This window comes from Bombina bombina, chromosome 5 (genome assembly GCF_027579735.1).
Source record: "Bombina bombina isolate aBomBom1 chromosome 5, aBomBom1.pri, whole genome shotgun sequence".
In the NCBI taxonomy this organism is placed as follows: Eukaryota; Metazoa; Chordata; class Amphibia; order Anura; family Bombinatoridae; genus Bombina; species Bombina bombina.
In genome coordinates, this window is record NC_069503.1 from 975,077,679 (window position 1) to 975,087,949 (window position 10,271).

The following is a 10,271-nucleotide window of genomic DNA, read 5'->3' on the forward strand; positions in this document are numbered from 1 at the left end:
ATTCACTGCAGCTTGTTTGAAGTGCTGCAGCGCTTGTTTGGATTTCCTTTTACATTATAGCTGAATGTGATTACCAGCGTCAGCGCAATCTCTCAACTGTAATTCAGAAGCTACAAACTGGGACATTTCACTGTTTCAATCTGTATCAGGTATTGAGGTTTACTTGGGATATACTAAACATCTACTCGTTACCTTATATAACGGATAACCCACTGTTAAGTAACGGAACTTAGCCACACCCTCCAACTATCAGCGTGACACTTCCTGAGCTTCAACCGGAGCCACAAGGCGTCTTTGAATTAACAACTCATTTGCTCATCGCAACTGTAGCAAGCTATCTCTTAATACACAGACCGCATAGCTCCGGTAACTACTCCATGCAGCGTCTCTGACGTCACTCCTCAGTAGATGAAAACTGACACTCGGATTTCATTCCGCTGTAGCGCTTAAGCTAGAACAAATCTCCTTACTTGTATGTGCTCTGTCTCTAGCAATATTTAAAGGGAAAGTAACAAATTCTCTCTGTACATTCAGTTGCTAGGATAAAAGCAACTAGGAATAAAAATAACAGGTTCTCATACGTAATAGAAACCTGCTTATGCAAAGTCTGATACTTTCAATTTACCTTAAGAACTTTCCTTTAAAGGACTGTTTCATCATATAATTTACAGACTTCTCATTTAATTAAATTCACTTATGTCACTCTGAGCTCATTACTTATATAAGCACAGAGACTAAAGTGATACATTCACTCATTTTTGAATAATTAGATCTGCAGTTGAGATCCATAATTTCCTTTAACGGTGTCAATTGCTGACACTTTACGCAGACTCTCACAGAATAACTAAGCCCAAAAGAATAAATGGATCCAGTAGATCTACCACAAGTGGTCTACAATCTCTCTCAAAGAGTCGACCAACTCAGCCAAGGGATGCGGGAACTCCAGTTGGAGAATGAAACACTGCGCAAATTAATCAAGGATACAACCACCTCCAGGACTCCACCTTCTGAACATTCTCCTGAACCTTCTGTTTCCCCACCTGATCTATTCTATGGAGATAGAAGTCAGTACCGACATTTCAAGAATGCTTGTCTCCTAATGTTCCACCTGAAACCCAGGACCTATCCCAATGACGAGGTCAAGGTACTTACTCTAATATCTTACCTCAGAGCTGAACCTAGAGTTTGGGCTGACACCCTATATGAAACACGTAACCCAGTGTTATCCACTCTAAATACTTTTCTCACAGCTATGGATGAATACTATGCAGACACCAATCTCCAACTCAGTGCTGAAGGGAAAATGAGAAAATTAAAGCAAGGAACTAGACCAGTCGAATTATATATCACTGACTTTAAGCAATTTGCGACCGACTCGCAATGGAATGAGATTGCCTTGAGGAACCAGTTTAGATTAGGCCTTTCAGAGCCTCTTAAAGATGAACTCGCCAGAGTTGTTCTACCGGATACACTGGAGACACTTATGAAATTAAGCATGCAGATAGACCGAAGACTTCGGGAAAGGAAAAGTGAACGTCACAATCAAGATATGCCCTACAAAAAACCCACTATACCACCTACACATAGCTCAGTTATATCTCCTAATCAAAGTGAAGCCATGGACATAGGGTTCATTCGGGGACCCTTGACAGCTGAAGAACGTTCAAGACGCAGGAACAAAGGCTTATGCATGTACTGTGGTATGGCAAACCACACTGTTAGAGACTGTCCAACCCTTGAAAGGAATAAAACTCGTAAGTGCTCTCCTTTCTTAACCTCTCTTATTATGCATAATAAACCTTCTCACTGTAGTCTTCTACTCTCTTTACAGTGGGAGCAAAGGCTGCTGAAGAAAGAAGCAATCGTTGATACTGGAGCCCAAGGAAATTATATTGATCACACACTTGTAACCTTAAATAAAATACCACTAATAAAAAAAATAAACCCCGTGTCTATCCGTGTTGTAGATGGTTCAGAAATCTCCTCAGGTCCAATCACACACCACACCATCCCTATTTTGGTTACAACTCAATGTTCTCACCAAAAATACATCACATTTGATGTGATTCTTTCCCCATTATTTCCAATAGTATTGGGGTTGCATTGGCTACAATTACATGAACCCTCAATAGAATGGAAAACCTTACAAGTGAGATTGGATTCCTCCTATTGCAAGCAGACTTGCTACCAACACTCCTTAACTTCACTTTTGCACTTCAATGAAGTATTACCAGAACCAGATTTAACTTCAATCCCAGTCGAATACTCTAAGTTCTCGGAAGTTTTTAGTAAGAAAGAGGCTGAGACATTACCTCCACATCGTCCATACGATTGTCCTATAGATCTAAAACCTGGGACCACACCACCCTGTGGACGTCTTTACCCCCTTAACAAACCAGAATTGGACCATCTTAAAGATTATTTAGAAGAAAACCTGCGTAAAGGGTTCATACGTCCTTCAGTTTCACCAGCCGCAGCAGGCATGTTCTTCGTCCGGAATAAGGACCAATCTCTACGTCCAATTATTGATTATAGAGATCTGAATAACATCACTGTGAAGAACAGATACCCACTTCCCCTCATCCCTGAATTGATCGAAAGACTACAGGATGCAAAGATCTACACGAAATTAGACTTGCGAGGAGCATATAACTTGATTCGCATTAGAGAGGGGGATGAGTGGCTCACGGCCTTTAGGACAAGATATGGGTTGTACGAATATTTAGTTATGCCCTTCGGGTTGACAAATGCCCCAGCAACCTTTCAATATTTTATTAATGATGTCTTCAGAGACCTACTGGATATCTGTGTTGTTGTTTACCTCAACGACATCTTGATATATTCTTTCTCCCTGGAGGAACATGTTAAGCATGTTAGTTGGGTCCTTTCTCGTTTACAAGCACATCGTCTTTATGCAAAGGCTGAAAAGTGTCTATTCCATACACAAGACATCACGTTCCTTGGATATCGTATCAGTCCTAAAGGTATACAGATGCAACAAGATAAGGTAGATGCAGTCAAACAGTGGCCACAACCCACAACTAGGAAGCATCTGCAACGTTTCTTAGGCTTCAGCAACTATTATAGAAAATTTATTAAGAATTACTCCAAGATAGTAAAACCTCTCACAAAACTAACTAATTCTAACATACCTTACAGATGGAATGATCAAGCTAACCAAGCCTTCATTTTCCTAAAAGATGCATTCACTTCTGCACCCATACTAAGTTTTCCGAATTCCACACTTCAGTTCATTTTAGAAGTGGATTCCTCAGAATACGCTATAGGGGCAGTTTTATCACAACGGAAAACCTTGAATTCACCCCTCCATCCAGTTGCCTTCTTTTCAAGCACCTTATCTCCAGCAGAGATGAATTATCCCATCGGGGAAAAGGAGCTCTTGGCCATCAAAAGGGCGTTTGAACATTGGAGGCATCTTTTAGAGGGCACCAAAGACCCGATTATCATATATACGGATCACCGCAACCTCGAATACCTGCAGAAGAACAAGTCTCTTTCTAGTAGACAAGTCAGGTGGAACCTCTACTTCAGTCGCTTCAATTACCAGATAATTTACAGACCAGGATCACGAAATGGAAAAGCTGACGCCCTTTCAAGAATGGTTGACAAACCACCTTCATCCACCTCTCCCACTTCCATGATCCCACCTGAAAGATTCCTCGGAGCTATGTCGGTTCTAGAAAATGATATCCAAGTAGCATTGAAAAATGACAAACAGTTACCTTATGACAAACTTGCTTTCTATAATGACTTGTACTTCCTCGGAAACAGACTCTACATACCTGAATCACTAAGGTCTCAACTGATAAGAGATTTCCATGAACCACCATTATCAGGACATCCAGGTATCAGAAGAACGCTGGAATTACTACAAAGACATTACTGGTGGCCTAATATGTTCATTAGTGTACAGAATTACGTAAGGTCATGCAATATCTGTTCCATTTCAAAGGCAGAAAAGAAACCACCATATGGTTACCTAATGCCAATGCCCATTCCAGACTCTCCATGGAACCATTTAGGAATGGACTTCATTGTTGATTTACCGCTCAGTGCTGGGAAAAATACCATCCTAGTCATAACAGATCTTTTGACTAAGATGGCACACTTCATTCCCTTTCATAAGATCCCCTCTTCTCTTGAGACAGCTCATCTTTTCCTTGATAATGTGGTTCGTCTTCATGGACTTCCTTCCATTTTAACTACTGACAGAGGTAGTCAGTTCACTTCCCGATTTTGGAAACATCTCACAACAGCTTTACAAATAGATCATCGTCTATCTACATCCTATCACCCACAAACAAATGGGCAATCAGAGAGAATTAATCATTGGTTGGAGCAATATTTAAGATGTTATTGTGCATACCACCAACAAGACTGGATAAAATTTTTGAGTATGGCAGAGTTTTCATATAACAACACCTTAAATTCTTCTTCTAAAATGACACCTTTCTATGCTAATTATGCATATCATCCACGACTGTCATTCAATTATTCTGGTACTGAAGACATACCTTCTGTTGACGACTTAATACGTAAACTGACGGAAAATTATCTTTCATTGAAGAAAAACCTGCAACAGGCTCAAGCTTCCCAAAAGCGCTTTTATGACCTCAGAAGAAGACCCTCACCTCATTACTCCGTTGGCGACCGAGTTTGGCTTTCCACTAAGTATTAACGTCTTCAAGTACCTAGCAAAAAACTTGCCTCTCTTTTTATCGGTCCATTTACTATTTCTAGGATCATAAATGAAAATGCTGTAGTTCTTGACCTTCCACCTTCCTTGAGGATACACCCTTCATTTCATGTTTCTCTCCTGAAACCTATTACTTCTTCAGATCCAACTAATCAGATACTCCCACCAAATTCTGCCATCTTGGATGCGGATTCGTTTGAAGTACAAGATATCTTGGATTCCAGGATTGTCAATGGGGTTGTTCAATATCTCATCCGTTGGAAGGGCTTTTCGCCTGATGATGACACCAATGTATCTGCTCCTAGGCTGGTGGCTCGCTTCCATAGACGATACCCTCAAAGACCTAAACCCCAAGCCGAGGGTCGGCTTGCTTGAAGGGGGGGATCTGTCAGGATTCCATTCCAGCTTTTCTTTTTCACCTAAACTTTCCTGCCTTGCTTCACCACTCCCCTATTTAAGGCATCACAGCACCTTGAACAGGTGCTTAGTTATTGTTGATTTGCAGCTAGAAGCTATGCCAAAATTCTACCTGACTCCTTACTGAGGATTAAGAAAGGATTACAATTTATACCAAAGAACTAAAGATTTAATTTAAAGCCTCTCTTTATTCACTGCAGCTTGTTTGAAGTGCTGCAGCGCTTGTTTGGATTTCCTTTTACATTATAGCTGAATGTGATTACCAGCGTCAGCGCAATCTCTCAACTGTAATTCAGAAGCTACAAACTGGGACATTTCACTGTTTCAATCTGTATCAGGTATTGAGGTTTACTTGGGATATACTAAACATCTACTCGTTACCTTATATAACGGATAACCCACTGTTAAGTAACGGAACTTAGCCACACCCTCCAACTATCAGCGTGACACTTCCTGAGCTTCAACCGGAGCCACAAGCCGTCTTTGAATTAACAACTCATTTGCTCATCGCAACTGTAGCAAGCTATCTCTTAATACACAGACCGCATAGCTCCAGTAACTACTCCATGCAGCGTCTCTGACGTCACTCCTCAGTAGATGAAAACTGACACTCGGATTTCATTCCGCTGTAGCGCTTAAGCTAGAACAAATCTCCTTACTTGTATGTGCTCTGTCTCTAGCAATATTTAAAGGGAAAGTAACAAATTCTCTCTGTACATTCAGTTGCTAGGATAAAAGCAACTAGGAATAAAAATAACAGGTTCTCATACGTAATAGAAACCTGCTTATGCAAAGTCTGATACTTTCAATTTACCTTAAGAACTTTCCTTTAAAGGACTGTTTCATCATATAATTTACAGACTTCTCATTTAATTAAATTCACTTATGTCACTCTGAGCTCATTACTTATATAAGCACAGAGACTAAAGTGATACATTCACTCATTTTTGAATAATTAGATCTGCAGTTGAGATCCATAATTTCCTTTAACGGTGTCAATTGCTGACACTTTACGCAGACTCTCACATGTGGGTTACGTGCAAAATCAAATATTGCGGGACTACGTAATCCAATCAACGGATTTAACACCTTGGCATGTGACGTTTTAAGCAACATGGCACATCCAAGGTCGCGTAAAAGCGTCAGGCAATATAAGGACTCATTTTACAGCGTGGCATGTGACGTCTTAAGCAACATGGCGCATCCGAGATCGCATAACAACATCAGCCAATCAAAGGCGCATCCGAGATCGCGTAAAAACGGCATCCAATCTAAGGACTCATTTTACAGCGTGGCATGTGACGTCTTAAGCAACATGGCGCATTCGAGATCGCGTAACAACGCCAGCCAATCAAAGGCGCATCCGAGATCGCGTAAAAACTGCATCCAATCCAAGGACTAATTTTACAGCTTTGCATGTCAATAAGAAACATATTTATATTTTTATAACTAGTATGTGCTATATTGTTAGCTATGAATGTCACGCTAGATAACGTAATACTGTGATATATGAAATAGAATCCATTGTTGGTAATAAGGATATATTTCATTAGAATCAGAGGATCATTAACTATTTAGCAAGCATTTTATGTTACACGATTATGTACGACATTGCAATTTGAACTTCATTTTCAAATTTAAGTTTAATCTTTTGATGAAATGTGTTTAGAGGTAATCTCAAGAGCAGAAAAAAATGATGTTCTAACTGCTGATTGGTGGCTACATATATATACCGATTGTCATTGGTTCACCTATGTGTTTATTTAGAAAACAGTAGTGCCCTGCTGCTCCTTAAACAGTTGATACAAAGAGACTGAAGCAAATTTGAGAATTTATGGAAAGAAAATTAATTAAAAATCATATGTTAGACATAAATGAGAAAATAGATTGTGTTTCATGTCCCTTTAAATCAGAAATAATGCTACGAGATACATTATGAAAATAGGGATTGGTTATACATTATATGTTACCTATAGCTATGGTGTTCCATCTTTATGCTTTTAAAAGGGACACATGAGAAATACATATGTCAGAGATGTTTTCAGATATGTTTAAAGATTTATTTGGAATAAGAATAATGACACATGTATTTATCAGATGTGTCACTTATTCAAGTTGAAATATGGTCAGCCTACCTATAGCAATATATCGTTGGATCATTAAACAGAAACAATAATAAGAGAAAGATATTAATCAGCTAAAATATGCACATTACATACAGTGATTGCTTTTGTTAGACTACTACAATAAGATATAAGTGAAATTGGAATACATGTGCTGTCAACATTCAAAAAATAGTATTTTTAAAAATATTATATGTCTATGTTGATGTAAAAAGGACAAAAATTCATTAGAAATTAATATCAATTCCTTAAGAATTGTGGTCAGCATCACTTAAAGGGACATGAAATACAAACAATTAAGTTCAGGATTCACAGAGAGGATACTATTTCCATTAAATTCATAATTTACATAGATTTTCTCTTTTTAATAATCCTGGGATCATTTGTTAAAAGTGCATCAATTCACGAACAGTTTATAAATGAACACATGGATGTGCCAAAAACAACCAATATATATATATATATATATATATATATATATATATATATATATACACAACCAACAATCTAAATCTAGAACCTCAGTTCTCTGCTAATCATGATCTTGCAAAGATAAACCTTTCTTCAAAGTATATCAAGAAAATGAAGCAAATTAAATAAGAGATGTAAATATTAAATTTATTGACAATTGTATTATATATCTGAATCATGAAAGACCATTTTTTGGTTTCATGTCCCTTTAAGGATTAACCACATAAAATATAGATTTTAATAAATGACATGAATAATGAGGACAAGTAATATATTAATGACTTTTATTTTATTATTATGTCATAATACATAAAGAAATAAGATAACGTTACAAAAACTCATATTGATAAATAAGCCCCATTGGAGCCATCTGACAAGGTGAAAGAGTGCATCACAGTCCTTGGAGGGAGTTGACAAGGGCCAACACAGCCCCATTGGCGCCATCTGATAAGGTGCCATAGTGTATCACAGTCCTTGGAGGGAGTTGACAAGGGCCAACACAGCCCCATTGCAGCCATCTGACAAGGTGAAAGAGTGCATTACAGTCCTTGGAGGGAGTTGACAAGGGCCAACACAGCCCCATTGGAGCCATCTGACAAGGTGCCATAGTGTATCACAGTCCTTGGAGGGAGTTGACAAGGGCCAACACAGCCCCATTGGAGCCATCTGACAAGGTGAAAGAGTGCATCACAGTCCTTGGAGGGAGTTGACAAGGGCCAACACAGCCTCATTGGAGCCATCTGACAAGGTGCCATAGTGTATCACAGTCCTTGGAGGGAGTTGACAAGGGCAAACACAGCCCCATTGGAGCCATCTGACAAGGTGAAAGAGTGCATCACAGTCCTTGGAGGGAGTTGACAAGGGCCAACACAGCCCCATTGGAGTCATCTGACAAGGTGCCATAGTGTATCACAGTCCTTGGAGGGACTCCACAAAGGGGCTATAGAACGGGCCTCAGCCAGAGGGTTTCTAAGCAATATGTTTTTGGTCAAAAAGAAGGACGGAGGCTTTCGCCCTGTCATCACCTTGAAAGCATTAAACTTATTTCTCATTTTTCGCCATTTCAAAATGGAGGGCATACACCTTCTCAGGGACACCCTGCAAGGGCAGGATTGGATGGTTCGTCTAGATCTAAAGGACGCATACTTAACAGTACCTATGCATCCAGCATTCCACCATTATCTCCAGATCCTTTGGAATGGGGAACTCTGGCAATTCACGTGTCTCCCCTTCGGCCTCAGTTCAGCTCCTTAGTGTTTCAGCAAAATCATGAGACCGGTTGCAGCCTTCCTTCAAACCAGGGGCATCAGACTCATACTCTATCTCGACAACATCCTCATTTTAGCACAAGACAAGAACTTGTTACTCAATCATTTAGAGTTCACAACGAACCTCCTACAACACCTAGGTTTTGTGATCAATCAGGACAAATCTCTCCTCTCCCCTACCCAGACTCTAGAGTTTCTAGGTTTCACAGTGAATTCACTTACAGCTACCCTGGCCTTACCACAGGCCAAACTAGTCACTATTCAGAAGGAACTCAGATCAGCTCTGGGAAAACCTCAGTTACCATTACGACAACTTGCAGGGATCATAGGACTACTGTCCTCCTCCATTCAGGCATTTTTCCCAGGTCCCTTATATTACAGGGCCATGCAGAGATTGAAACACTCTTACCTACACAAAGACCCTTCCTTTGCACAACCGGTAACACTCTCCCTAGAGGTCAGACAGGAGATATTCTGGTGGCTTCACAATATGGAAGCCTGGAATGGCAGGGCCATTTTCGGTACCTCATCGGACTTTATAATAGAATCAGATGCCAGCCTGATTGGCTGGGGCGCATCCTCTGACTTTCAGGTCACCGGGGGCAAATGGACTCCAGAGGAGTCCTCGCTTCATATCAACTGCCTGGAACTCATAGCAGGTTCCTTTGCCGTCCAATCCTTCAAGAATTCCTTGACAAATTGCTGTGTCCTACTCCGTATGGATAGCATCTCAGCTGTCCAGTATATCAACAAACTGGGCGGTACCAGGTCACTGACTTTAGCGAATTTAACTCAGCAATTTTACCAATTTTGCTTCGAGAACAATATATCAGTGATGGCGAAATATCTTCCGGGACAGTGCAGCATCGTAGCGGACTGGTTTTCCAGGTACTGGAGAGACGCCAGTGACTGGAGACTAAACAGATGTATTTTTCTCAAAAAAATAAATAAATGAAGAAGCGACCGTGATATACAAATCACTAGGCTTCTATAGGAGGCGCTACAGATATAATGAATAAATATATTAATACATAAACACAAAATTATATAAATTCCTAAATGGGCAAGTGATATAGTAATAAAATATAATAATAATAAAAAGATAATACAAAACAAAAAAACTGGACAAGCCAGATATGGAAAGTCCAACATGTGTCCTCGGATGTCCCAGAACTTGATAGGCCGCTCTCTGTCGTCACCCAAGAGGATGATGCACTTCTATGATGATAAGACAAAGACAAAAACAGAGGCGCCACATGTGTAGGTCAATAAAGA